Source organism: Typopeltis vanoorti, chromosome 10 (genome assembly GCF_054136105.1).
Source record: "Typopeltis vanoorti isolate ZY-2024b chromosome 10, IOZ_Tvanoo_1.0, whole genome shotgun sequence".
NCBI lineage: Eukaryota > Metazoa > Arthropoda > Arachnida > Uropygi > Thelyphonidae > Typopeltis > Typopeltis vanoorti.
In genome coordinates this window covers 61,070,304-61,085,393 of record NC_143558.1, presented here as the reverse complement: position 1 = coordinate 61,085,393, position 15,090 = coordinate 61,070,304, and the positions used below count along the sequence as shown (strand labels likewise).

The 15,090-nt window shown below is 36.6% G+C and overlaps 1 protein-coding gene across 2 annotated transcripts in view; it reads right to left on the bottom strand.

Moving 5' to 3' along the window:
* Rpt2 (26S proteasome regulatory subunit Rpt2) overlaps nt 1–15,090 on the bottom strand; it is a 201,932-nt gene that overhangs the window by 109,467 nt on the left and 77,375 nt on the right. The window lies entirely within an intron of this gene.

The following is a 15,090-nucleotide window of genomic DNA, read 5'->3' as shown; positions in this document are numbered from 1 at the left end:
CATGAACGTGGAAGGGGCTTCATTATCAGGAAAAAATTATGGCAATCTGTGATGGAATATAAAGATTTAATGAAAGAATATGCAGGCTAAGAATACAAGCAAAATGGTCAAGATAACTTATTAATGTACATTAGATGCACGTATTCACAAGAATAAATAATTTATTGTACTTAACTATTAATTCATTATAATATTAATTATTTATTATTATTTTTGTTATCATTTTATTTTTATAAGCTAAGGGCAAGGATTTCTTTTTTTAAAAAAAATAATGCTGTGACTCTAAGTTAATTCCTAACTTCCATAAATTTAAAGAAACTATCAAATCACCAGAGACGCATGCAATCAACTAGAAGCCACCAAACATGATCTCGCCCTCACTGTTCGAAACATCTCCTTTCTTCAAAAGACCAATATCGATGATCTTAAACACCAATCTTTTCAACTTGGTTTTAGACTTATCCAGGAAGACCCTCTAATCATCATACAATAAAAACAGACTTATTCTCAACAGTAAGTTTGACTAACTTTCTCAAAAGCAAAAACTACTATCTGTTTATTGCCAAGATCAACAAGGCAATAAACAGATGGTTGTCAACACATGTAAACATTCCCTCACTCCTGCAGAAATTTCAGTACTCACGAAAGTGTGTGATTATGCTATAGTGCTTAAAAGAATTCCATGTCTGATTTCCTACATAACACTGAACAGAACTTAACCATCCTCTCAAGTGATGACCCTAAAAAACTCAGACTAGAAGTCTCCCCAGTACCACTCAGAGCCAAATTTCCTATCCTAAACTTATCTCTTGCATAAATCAAGACATATCATCAGCTTTACAAAGGTAAAGATGGTGATCATGGACACCACTGAATACAAAAGAAAAATTACTTTTCTGTAACAAGATTCAGTCTACTTACCAGGACTCTTTAAATCTTTGTTCAATAGTGCATGTGTCATCTACTCCAATTTCCAAGCTCTCAAACAAGAATTGAGCAGCATTCCAATGCATCATCAAATGAAGAAACTAGAGCTAATTGTACAAACTGAACAAGAATTCTGCAACAGGAACTGATGGTATATCAGCATGGATGCTAAAAGAGTGTTCAGCTTAACTGGCTATTCCTTTGACTAGGCTGTTTAATATGAGTCTCAGAACAGGGAAGATTCCGCAGGAATGGAAAGAATGTATGATCTCCACAACTTCATCAAACTGCATTATAAAACTTTTTTATAATGCTGAAAGTTTCTATCCATCATCATCTACTGCCCGTGACCACCACTAGTATTTTCACAATAATCACAGACATCCATGCCAATGGTGAGATTTGAACCCACAGCCTTTTGGAGAAGAGCAGATATATATACTAACCACTAAGCCAACCAGGCCAAACTGGCATGGGGTTATCTTGTAAAGGGAAAACTGTGTCGGTGATTGGTACATTGGTGAAAAGGGCAATAATGTCAAAATTGACTAATAAATCTTTATTGTTGACCAACGTTTTTAATTTCATTTATGAAGTGTTGTGTGTTCTTCATGTAGGAGAGGGAATAGCTACCAACTTTTTGAGTGCCACTGCTATTTCTTGGCTAGGTGATGATTAGGGCTGTCGATTCCTTAAACTATCAGTCGAAGTAGTACATTATTTTTATGTATTTTTGGAAGGCTGTAAATTTTGGGGGAGCATGCTTAGTGTACTATCAACTTTTTAACGGTTGCTGCCAGCCACGTGGTTACTGACTTAAACAAATTTGTTTTCTTTTTAATGCATTCTGTTGGGTTATAGTTAACTGATTGGTACATGTTAGTATCGAATATTAGTTGGCTCATTTTTTATAGATAAAATGTTTGGTTAAGAACAGTGGTAGTATTACCATTGTCAGCTTTAGTAATTATTATATCTTTATCACTTAAGTGATTCTATGGCCACTATTTCTTTTTTAGTAAGGTTTTTTTTTTATAATGCTCAAAGTTTCTATCCATTATATTAGCAGGAAAAGATTTTAGGCCACTTTCTATCTGATAAATAAAATTAGTTTATTAACTGACGTGAGGTGAGACTTCACTGTTATTTAGAGAATAGTTGGACAGATTGATGAAGCAGCTGGTGTATGTTGGCAATGACTATTCTTCATATTACTTGGTTGTAGTTGCCTTTTTTTGGAACATTGCTGTTTTGTGATTGACTGATTGTTTTTTTTGGTCTACTGTTCCTACATTGTTCGTTAACTTTCTGCTGTTTACGTCTTTCCAACTTAGCTATAAGTTTTTCTTTGTTTTCATCCACGTTGTCAGTCATTATTTGAAGACCCCCCCCCCCAATATATGGATTTATAGGAGATTCTTGAAATAATGTAGCTCTCAAGATTAGATTAACTTTATGGCTTGATTTTTGGAAAGGGTCCAATTTTTGCAGGCTTCCTATCCTTGCTGAAGTGTATATCAGATCCATTGCACCTGTAACCTACCTTAAATAAATTAAACAGGCATACAATTCTAAAATGAAAAGATCATAAATGACCCATCAAGTACTTTCATCACAGAAAAGCACATCTTTCTGACTATGCAGTTGAAACATGTCACCAGATTGACTAGAAAGGCATCCAAGTCCTTACATCGAACTAAACACATGGTGCGAACATAAATTCAAGGAATCCTGTGAAATGCATGATCAAATGAATCTTAACAAAATATGATGGCCTGAAAGTTCAAAGGATTTGGATGGCTCACCTATGAATCTGGAGAAAGAATAATCCATGTAGTGAATGCCAGAAAAAAAAAGAAACTTAATTGAATAACAATAGAGTAACTCTCAGGCAGAAAACAGACATTTAAAGTGACAAGATTCTAAGAAACAGTGAAACTGCATCAGCAGTTATTAAGATATTATGTTTTATTATCATTTATTTTATTCCACGATTGTATTTTTGTATTTTTTTCCACGAGAGGTCGTTAAGGTTGACCAAGCAGTTATTCTCAGTCTATTGTAGTACATATATCAGTGTAGCTTGTAATCCAGGGGGTATATATATATATTGTAGTCCTGAAGATGACCTTTGATATAAAGGTGGAAATCTCAGATTTTATTTTAATTAAAGTAATTTCTTAAACACAATAGCATGTCTCCATAATTATTCATAATGACTGCTAATCACTGAGTAACCCTGAAAGAAAGAACCTTTCCTTATATGTTTTGTTCTCAATATTAATAATAAATTCTTCAGCTAATTCACTGTGAGAGGATTATAGGCTAATGTATAATTCACTCCAGCCTTTAGTAGTTTACTGTATAACCAAGACAGAAAAATCCTCTAACTTAGGGAATATTTATTTTGCAGTATCTCCTTTCTTCCTTCTCTCTCCTCTTTCTTTTCTATCTTAAACTTGTCACTGATGCACATGTGATCCTTGTCTCTAACATTATTCGTTAACAAGTAACCATTTTGACAACTTCATACACCACATAAAATTGGAAATCCTGTTAAGCAAAATCCTCTTAATATAATTGCTTAATTATATTTCCTGAAACTAACAGATTCTTTCCCCTTTACATATCTCTGAATTCTACTGAAAGGATACGAAACAATTTATGGCATGGCCACCCAATACATAAACAGAAGACAACTGATACATAACCAAACTTGAACAAGTAAAACTACTTATTACAAATTAATATTATATATAAATTGAACTCTGCAGTACTGAGCAACTGAGTGGGTTTGCTATGGTCAATCTGTGATTGGAAAAAAAAAATGGATTAAAAATTGGATTAAACTTCCCATCTGTGACAGAAAAGCTTGTTTTAGATAAGTTAGCAGTTTATAATCATGGAGCAATTAAATTTAAGATCCAGTGTGTTGTGTTTATTAATTGCACACAATTTATTTTGTGGGATGAAAATTCTGAGACACTGAGAGAAAAAACCCTGCCACCTTTCTATGATACTGGCTAAACCTACCTTTGGCTGAAAGGTTCCTCATGTTCTAGATAGCATTCACCCATTTCTCTCTGAATGAAGGGTAAATGTCAAATTGCTGCAAAAATCCCAAGGAACGATCACTTCCATCTAAAACTCATTTAGACATTTGGGTTTTCAATGAGTAAAATGGATAAATAGCTTATGAATAATTGCCCAGAAAGAGACAATACAAGTAGCTGGCTGGTTGGTTTGTGATTTATTGGTGCAAGGACAACAAAGGTTACAGTAGAACACAAAGCAATAAAATAAAATAAATAGCTATATATTATGTGTAAGAAAACAAATTTTAAAAAAGTTGAGCAATGCCATATCTACATTTAAATTATATTAGTGATCATATTTCTTTGTAAAAATTAAAAAATTTCAAGCAATTTGTCCATCTGATGTCTGCTATATGGTTCAGCCAGATCAGTAAAAACTGAATTTCTTTCATGGGTAAAGTGCTGGCATACCAGAATATCGCATATGGTAAGACAAGAATTACAATGTTCATGCACAGATGGGTCATCAACTCTCATCAGATTAAAATGTGTAAAATGATTTGTGACCTATGCAGAGCCTAGCAAGTACAACTTCCTCTCTCCTGTTTCTACCCTGACTAGACTGTTGCATAATTTCAGACTTAATCTTGTGTGATTTATTTGCCACTGATGACTGCCAATGATTAACTGTGCTCTTATTACTGTCAGCATAGGAGAATAACAAACAGTTCACAGAAGCAAGCTACATCTGTGGTCTCATTTCCCTTGATTCTAAATGTAGCTGGATATCTAGCACAACTGAATGTCAATATTAAGAGTACTTATATGATACAATAATTGTAGAAGTTCATAAAGCACTGAACATAGAGAAGATAGGAGATTGCATGTAAAGAACTCAACAAGTTTGTATACCATGCATTATTATTATTACGGGTATCTCCATGGAGTCAGTAGACTCATTGCAGGAGACCCAAACTAGCAAAACAATATCTGTCATATCTCTTCTTGAATTCATTTACAGAAGAACTCACAACTAAGTCAGGCAATGAATTCCACTCATTCATCACCCTCCAGGCAAAAAACCTTGTTCTGACACTTTTGTTAACCACACTCTTCTTTAATTTCCAGGGATGACCTCTTGTTCTTCATCACTATCACACAGCTGAAACATTTCCCCTGCATCAATCCTATAAAAACCTTTCAGTAATTTAAATGTTTCTATCATATCCCCTCTTCTTAGCCTATCAACCAATCTCTGCAATCCACAAGCTCTCAATCTATCAATGTAGGGAGCATTTTTTACATCACTCACCAACTTGGTCACTCTTCTCTGAACCCTCTCCACAGCCTCCTCATCTCCAAGGAATCCAGGTGACCAGACCTGAGCACAGTAATCCAAATGTGGAAGTATCAACACTTTATAAAGGGGAATAATAACCTCTTTATCTCTGGATGTCAGTGTGTTCCTCAACAACTAAGTAATCCTACGTGCAATCTTGGACACCTTAGCAATGTGTCCTCTGAACTTCATCTCCCTATCTACCAACACCCCTAAGTCCCTAGCCTCATCAATCTCTTGGAGTACCTTTACATCAATGTAGTACACAGCTGCTAATCTTTTAATCCCAAAATGCATGACTTTACACTTTTCCACATTGAACTGACATCCATTATCTTTTGCCCATTTTACCAGCTTATTTAAATCATCCTACAAACTTTCACTATCAGCTTGATTTTTTATTGCGCTACACAACTTTGCATCGTCAGCAAACAACTGAATGTCTCCCTTTGAGCCATTTCCTATATCATTTATATACAAATCAAACAACAATGGCCCAAGCACATTTTTGGACACAGTTTCCTTTCATGTGTATAAGCACAAGCTGCATATGGCATGGAGCTTACCAGAATAAATATTGCATTCAAGTGAAATATCATTTGATGAACTGGTCAGGAAATTCACAGCAAAACCAACAGAAGGTTCTGATTTCAAACTGCTGATACTGACAAGTAAGAAATCACAGTGACCTGTTTTGTGCACATGAAATAGCTGCAGGCAGAGTAATGATGAAACATGCAATACCTTAACTGGAAGAGTGCAAGGATGCATCAAGGAATGCAAAGCTGTCAAGGAGGAATACTATCATGTTCAATGCATGCTATGTTGTCAGCATCCATGCCAATAACTTGTATAATCTCTTTCAAATGCATACCTAATGGCCAAAGAGCAGTATAAGGTGTAATACTAAACTTCTGATAATAGGGAAAAAACATTAGTCCACTTTATTTTTATGGGTCCTGAAAACATGGAGGTTATATCAATTTTGAAATATAATTATTATCTGAGTAATCAGATTATTATTATTATGATTATTATTGTTCCGGGCAACTCCAAGGAGTTGACAGACTCATCGAGGGAGGCCCTAACATCATGTCAAGAACAACTATTCGACATTCACACAGTATCTATCATACCTTGCCTTGAACTCATTCACGGTCGTAGCATCCACTCTGGAAGCTTATTCCACTGATTCACTACTCTCCAAGTAAAAAACCTAGCTCTAACACCCCTATCAACCACGCTCTTGCCCAGCTTCCATTCATGGCCCCTAGACTTCCCACCACCACCAGTCATATTTTCAAAAATATCTTCTGGATCAATCTTATAGAAACCCTTCAGTAATTTGAATGTCTCAATCATATCACCCCTCCTTCGCCTATCGACCAATTTCTGCAACCCACAAATCTTCAACCTATTCTCATAAGGTTCATTCCACAAACCTGCTATCATCTTGGTCACTCGTCTCTGGATCCTCTCCACTTCCTCCCCATCACGAAGAAACCCTGGTGCCCATAACTGGGCACAGTAGTCCAGATGGGGTCTTATCAGGGCTCGATATAGAGGAACAATAACTTGTTTGTCTGCTTGTTAAAGTATTTTTCAGTAACCAAGTGATTTGGTGAGCTGTTTTAGTTACTTTTGCAATGTGCCCCCTAGACTTCAATTCCCTATCTATCAACACTCCCAAATCCCTGGCCTCATCAATCTCCTGGAGTACGGTTCCACCAATGCGATATACTGCTGCTATTCTTTTCACTCCAAACTGCATAACCTTACACTTTGGCACATTAAATTGACATCCATTTTTCCTAGCCCAGTCCTCCAAACTATCCAAACCATTCTGTAAAATTTTGACATCCTGTGCACTCATAATTGCTCTACCCAACTTTGCATCATCATCAAACAAGTAAACACTTCCTCTCAAATCCTTTCCTATATCATTGATGAACAAATTGAAAAGCAGTGGCCCAAGAACAGAGCCCTGTGGCACTCCACTAGTCACAAGCCGTCTTTTAGACTCCACTCCTGAATAAACCACTTTCTGGTATCTCTCCTTCAACCACCCTCCTATCCATCTCACCAACCCTACATCTATCCCCCATCTGCTGCAGTTTACTGATTAGGGTTCTATGTGGTATCCTATCAAAAGCCCTGGCAAGGTCCAATAGTATTACTGTAAACCCATTACCCCTATCCAGTTCAGCCGTCACTGTGTTATAAAACGTGAGCAAGTTACTGAGGCATGATCTACTCTTCACAAAACCATGTTGTCACCCATACAATATCCCATTTTCATCTATCCAATCCTGTATTCTTTTCTTGACTAATTTCTCTGAGACCTTGACAATGATTCCTGATATGCTAATCGGTCGGTAATTTACAACAGCAGTCTTGAAACCACCTTTATGCAGTGGAACTATTTTCCCCTCTTTCCACCCCCTCGGGACTAACCCAGACCCGAGACTCAAATTAAACAAAATGGTCAAGGGTACTGACAATTCTTTAGCTGCTTCTCGTACAACACGAGCTGGTATACCATCCAATCACACAGATGTATTGACATTGAGGTTATGCAATAGACTACTCACCTCCACTTCATTCACCACAATTCCCGTATAATCTACTGGTACATTCGTTTCTGCAATGTCACCACCTGGATGATATATTCTTGCAAAGTTCTCACTCAGTAACTCAACTACATCAACTGATTCAGTTACCTCCCTACCATCGGCATTCTTTAAAATCATTCTGCCATGTACATTTTTCCTTTTACTTGCTACATATCTAAAATAACAGTTTAGGATTCTCTTTAGCCTGCATGTCAATGTTCTTTCGTAATCCATTTTTGCTTTTCTTACCTCACTCGTTACCCTTCTGGCCTGCGCTTTATACCATTCGTGTGCATGCCGGTCACCTTTCTCCTTAAATTCCGTCCATAGTTGTTTCTTTTTTTGCAGCTCAAGCTTAATGGTGTTATTCATCCATTTAACCCCTAGTTGATTTATTATTCGGACTCTAGGTATACAGTCAACCATTGCTTCATGCAAACACTTCTTAACTACCTCCCATGCACTATTGACTTCTAGTCCTTGCAGCTGTACATGCCATGGCACTGAACCAATCAAACTCCTAAGCTTGTCATACTTTCCAGCCCGATAATTCCACACGTACCCTGTCTTAATTGAAAATTCTACACCTTTAGCCACCTCCCAGGTCAAGCCCCTATGATCACTCTCACCGATTGGTGGCAATGTGGTCATATTTGTTACAGCCAAATCCTCAGATGTAATTACTAGGTCAAGCACTCTCTGACCCCTAGTATTTTCCATTACATGCTGTCGCAGATAGTTATCCCTTAATAACCGCATAAAATCCAATTCCTTCCTCCCATGTGTCCTCTCCTCACTCCAATCAATGCGACCATAGTTGAAATCTCCCAAAATAATCACCCTCCTTCCATGCATTTTTCTATTTACTTGTGCATACTGTCACCACCATCTTTTCCATCACCTGGTCTATAGCAGCACCCAATTGTATATTTAGTTCTGCTAGCCACAATCTCACACCAAATGGCTTCAAATGTGCTCTTTTCTCTATCCTGCAATTCAACTTCTATTCTCCTTGGCTGCAGCTCATCAGCTATCATCAACAATACTCCTCCCCCCATTTTATTCTCCCTGTCATTCCTGAACACACTATACCCATCACATTCAATCCCACTAGCTATATCATCTACAGTCAGCCATGTTTCACTAATACCAATAACCTGTGGTCTGGAAGTGCCAACCATGGCTAAAAACTCTTCCTTCTTGTTCCTAATACTCCTAGCATTAGTGTACATGAATTTACGACCCCCATTAGCCCCAACCCTACCTTCATGCCTTATATTAACTATCCCACTCTGATTTGTTGTCCTTATTTGCTCAGGCATATTATATTCATTCTTACATTCAACTGCCTCCCTAAGGACTGTATATCTACTCCCCCCCCCTTAATAAATCTAGTTTCCCTGAATTTGCACATCCACCACATTCAGCAACACTTTCTCAAGTCTTCTTACACTGTAACCATTCAAATGCAAGCCATCCATCTTATATAGATCCTTTCGCCCATCGAACTCACTCCACACGTCCACAAATTCCACACCACTCGTCATACATAACCCACGCATAAAGTCATTCGCAATTATGGCCCTCCTTTTAAACATTTCATCATATCGTGGCAAAAGACTAATCATTCTAACTCTCTCAATCTTTTCTTTTGCTACCTCAAACAATTCATTCAGGTCTTCTATCATTTCCATTTTGTCTCCTTTCAAATCATTCGTACCTGCCACAACAATCATTTCTTTCACCCTTTCCTTTTGTTCTCTTATAGACTCAGTTACATTTATGGTCGCACCAGGTTGGTACAATTTTGTCAAATCCTCTACTATCACACCTCGTACTAACGAGTCTCCATACAGCACTCTATCCTTCATTTTGTTCATGTTCACACTCATACGCCTATTTTTCCTGTCATACTTTTTATTATTGGCTGGTTCATTCAGTCGACTTTTGCTCATACGCTCTAGCTGCTGTTTTGCCCTTTGTATCGCACCATTCAACAACGCGATCTCACTCATTGCGTCTATCTCATCTTTTTTATTCTCAGAAAAACCATTAATACTATCATTCACACTTTCTACATTCACACTCTCACAATTCTCTGGTACAACCTCGCCGTTTCTTGTCATATCCCTATTTTCTTCATTCTGAAGTTTGACAAAAATATCATACTCACAATCCGAAATACTCTTCAATTTCTCATTCTCCCTACATTTTCTACACACATTCACTCCTTTATTATCATCTAACCACACTCCGACCGCACTCCGCAAAGCGTACATTTCGCAGCTAGTACACTGAATCATCTCTTTTATACTACCGTTCTTTGATAAAGTTGGTGAACCATCATTACTGGCTGCCATTTTCCTTCATACTGGAGCCATACTTACAACGTATTTTATCAAATTATAAATTGTAACACACCAAAAACATACAAAAAGATGCATTAAGAGACGCAAGGCAAACAAAACTACACAATACTAAATAAATTTATCAACGATAACTGAAAATAATACTTATCTTATCCGGAGCTTTCACGAACACTACACACTACGAATCCCTCTAGCGGCGACAGCCCCAATAAAATATGTTATAAAGACACACAAAATACTCTAAAAACACGAAAATCGTTCTAATATACTATAAAACCAATTTTCTAAGGAAACACACACAAAAAAACACCAAAAATCACCAATTTTACACGAGCGCTAAATTACACCGACCACTCACCATATAACCTATATGGGGAGTGGTCGGTATAACCACATAACAGATAATAACCATATTTCAAAATTGATATAACAATGCAAATATAAAGAGGTATTAACATGGAGATTGCTAAATAAGTTTTTTTTTTTTAATTCATTCAACATGAGACATCGAATATAGGAACGAAATATATCACAAACATGGATCATTGAGATAGGATATAACATATTTTGTCTCACATCCTAATTCATCAATACATAGATCTCTTTGTGTATGCAACCCAGAGGTGATTTAATATCAGACCTTGGTTTTTATTACACTAGGTCAGACATTGTAATCATCTCATTAGTATCTTTAAATATGCACACATAAGTATTAAATTTTGCAGTGCTTACGGGTCAAGCTGTACAACTGAGAGGACACCTCCATATAGCCTTTAAAGGAATGAGGAGAACTGACCAGGCTTCTGACTTAATGTCTAATCCTCACTTTCTCATGGTGCACCCTGTTGGGCATCTACCTGGATACTGAACGAAAGAGGATGGGCAGGCAATTTGGGATTTAGCTAACCAAATTGTATTCTTATTGGCTTAAACCAAAATACAAAAATGATGGTACAACATGACAAAATTTCATGCCAGCTGGGGTGTCGCAAGGCCATCCCATTGTTTTCACCAGGGAACCAGGGAGAACAGCAAAAAGTCAGCTACTGGAACAAATCTGAAAACACACCCCAACTTAACATCACCAGAGTTAAAGATCGGTACTATCAACATATAAAGCCTGAATGGCAAAGAAATGGAGCTAGCTGAGGAATTAAATAAGTACCAGATCAACATAATAGGGGTGGCTGAAACAAAAAAGACAAAAAATGGTGAGATCTTTCTGAGCAATAAATACAAAATGTTATATTTAGGCAATGACAATCAAGGAAAAGAAGGAGTAGCCATAGTATTCAAAACTAAATACGGGGCTAATCTTCTTGAATGGCAGGCAGTCTCAAGTAGAGTGATGTGGGCAAATATCAGAATGGGGAACTGGACAATGAGACTTTTTTGTGCCTATGATCCCACAGAAGGTTCTACTAAGGGAAGTGGAGGAATTTTTTGAGGCTTTAGAGAAAGCAACTGACAATGAAAAATGAAAAGTTGGTGGTACTTGTTGGGGATCTAAATAGCAGAGTAGGAAATGATTGTTAGACATACAAAAATATTTTGGGAAAATTTGGAGAAAAGAGCAAAGCTAATAATAATGGCAAATATCTGTTGGATTTCTGCTAAGGACATAGACTGGTTATTACTAACACCATGTTCCAACATAAAAATGTGCACAAATTCACATGGAGAGAAAAGGCAAGAAATAAGAAAAGTCTCATTGATTATGTTATTGTTGATAGTGATGTTTTCTCCCTGGTGCAGGACACCAGAGGATTTGAAATTGGAAGTGATCACTATTTAGTCTTGAGCAGGATAAAATTGAATTTCATATTGAAAAGAATAACATGTAAGAAAGTTTTAAAGCGAATAAAAGTTGAGCAGCTTTCAGATGTGAACTGTAGACTAAAATAAGCAAAGATTATTGAAGAAAAAATGAAGAGTTTGAGAACAGGAACCAAACCTTGGAGATTCAGTGGCAAGCCTTGAAAAAAACTCTGATTGATTCAGCCAGAGAGGCATGTGGTGAGGTTGTGTGCAAGGATAGAAAACTCAGAACTCCATGGTGGACACAGGAAGTTAAAGAGGCAGTGAAGGAAAAGAAGAAAGCATATCAAAAGTTCCTGGCAAATAAGTCAACTTGTGCTCTTAGAGAATACAGAGACAATTGTAAAAGCTAAACACTGTGTAAAACTAGATAAACAAAAGTCATGGGAAGAATTTGGCAACAACATAGAAAATAAATATCAAGAAGGCGGCAAAATATTCTGGAGGTTGTTGAGAAAGCTTAGAAATGGAGGTAAGAGTGCTGTATAAGGAGTTAGAGATGATAAAGGTTATATGAAAACGGGAGAAAAAGATATCCTTTAAGTATGGAATAATTACTTCGAAAAATTGCTAAATGACGCAAGAAGTGATAGCACACTGGTAAAAAAAAAAACAAGCATACAGTCAGGAATACATATCCATACTTGAAGTAGAAAAAGCCATCAAAGGCTTGAAATGTGGACGGCAGCAGGAGTAGATGATATTCAAGAAATACTGAAGTACAGTGGCTGCACTGAATAGTTCAGAACGACTGGACAGCGAGACGAATTCCCGATGATTGGAGTAGACCTCTTGTAGTATCCATATATAAAAAGGGAAATAAAACTGAATGTGAGATTTACAGAGGTATTTCCCTACTGAGTGTTCCTCATAAGATTTAGGCAAGTATACTTGAGAAACGGTTGAGAAAAATTTTAGAAGAAAAGCTTGGTGAAGAACAAGCTGGATTCAGGCCAAATAGAGGCTGTCAGGATCAGATCTTCACTTTACAGCAAATAGTTGAGAAATCATGGGAATATAACCACGATCTATATTTAAGTTTTGTTTGATTTGGAAAAGTCTTATGACAAAGTGCCATGAAAGAAGCTATTCAATATGCTACAGTTATATGGTGTCAATGGGGCATTATATCAAGCAATACTTAGTCTTTATTTGAGTTGTAAGTCAGCAGTTAGAATTAAAGGAAGTACAGGAAGATAGATGGTTTAATGTTAAATCTGGTGTGAGACAAGGATGTACATTATCCCCTCTGTTATATATTATCTATATGAATCACATTATGAAGGAAAGTGGTATTATACATGATATCAAAATTGGAGATGTTAATGTCAGCTTTCTGCTTTATGCAGACGATGTTATACTTCTAAATAAATCCACTAGAAGTCTGCAAGATTCCCCCAAATAAATTGAATAACTGTTGTAATAGATATGGTATGAAGGTCAGCAATAAAATGAGAAAGACAATGAAAATAGGCAGAATCGTTGAAAATGTCAACTGCGTTGTGAACAGAGAACCTGTGGAACAAGTAAAACATTTCAGCTACTTAGGCATGATTTTTAGTAAAGATGGTAAATTAAACATGGAAATAGACAACAGAATCAACAAAGATATTATGGTAGGAAGTCAATTGAATAAATTCATATGGAATAAAAGAGAAATTAGTCGGAACACTAAATTAGCTATATTGTTACACCTGATATCTTGAGAATATAGTATTCTCAGTTATCATGGTGTAACATGAAAAATAAATAACATAAATAAAAACCCCTGCATAAAAAGGATAATTTAGTTAATAAAATATTCTTGCATCCAGTATAAATTGAGTAAAATGTAAAGGTCTATTGTTTAGTTAAGATAACAAAAGAAAAGAATGTATTAAGGTGTATTATGACTAAACAAGGAATTTGTATTAAATAAGTAGCTAACTAAGAATTAATATAGCAATGCAATTAAGAATGAAAGAGTTAAGTGCATAAGTATAAAAGAATGAGTCATGAAATACGCTATGTAATAGGCTACAGATTAAGCATTAAGTAGAATTCTGAGAAAAGGTTTAAAAGGGGGTTAAGATAGAGGCTAACAAGAGAAATAACGGAATATCGCTTAGGGCCTATACCCAGATAGAAACTTCGTTACGAGTTGCCGATCAAAATGATGTATGGCAGCCAAATGCTACCCAATTGGTAGACAGACGGAAAACAAGTAGGAGGTGGAAAAAGAAGTAAGAATGGGCGCCGTTAGGGGAGCAGCTATAAAAGGGTTGGTAACCCCCCCCCCTTCGTGGCTTTCGAAGAGTCGGCTCTTTTGGGTTTTGGGGAGACGTTTAGATAGTCAAGGAGGCTTGAGGCCTTTTTGCCTTTTGCCAGAGGAGAGGAAACGTTTGGATAGTCGCGGTGGTTTTAGTTTGGTTTTCTAGTGGATTTCACGGTGTTCCTGAGTGGAGAGATATGGCTTATATCCTCATGCCACAACAAGGAATCGAAGGTGAGCAGGAAAGCTATTCCCGTACTCCTATGTAGAAAGCGAAATATGCCATAGAGTCATAGGAAACTGTAAAGATATCGATGTCCTCGTTTCGGATAGTACAGCCGACGGCGCAGATGTTTATATAGCCCTGAATTGCAAGAAGTTATGCAAGCAAGTTCGTTCAGTAGAAGGTAAAGGCCCGTAAGTGAAGCTAAAGAAAGATATTGTGAATTTTGTCTTATGTTAACTAGAAGTTGTTTGTGATAGGTACCATTGTCATAATACGGAACTGTTAAAGTGATTAGGGAGAAATTATAATAGGACTTTAGAATTTGATAGAGAGTGTTAAAAGTAAGCTAGCTAGTGTTGATAATTTGTGAATAATTAATTATCCTAAGAATCTTGAGTGCCTACTACATTGTAAAAGGAAAGTTAATGACATAGTTGTGTGTTAATGAAGTAAATGGTTTTGTTAATATTGAGTTTGATTAGTGTGAATTGAGTAATCAAGTAGCCTGAGAAA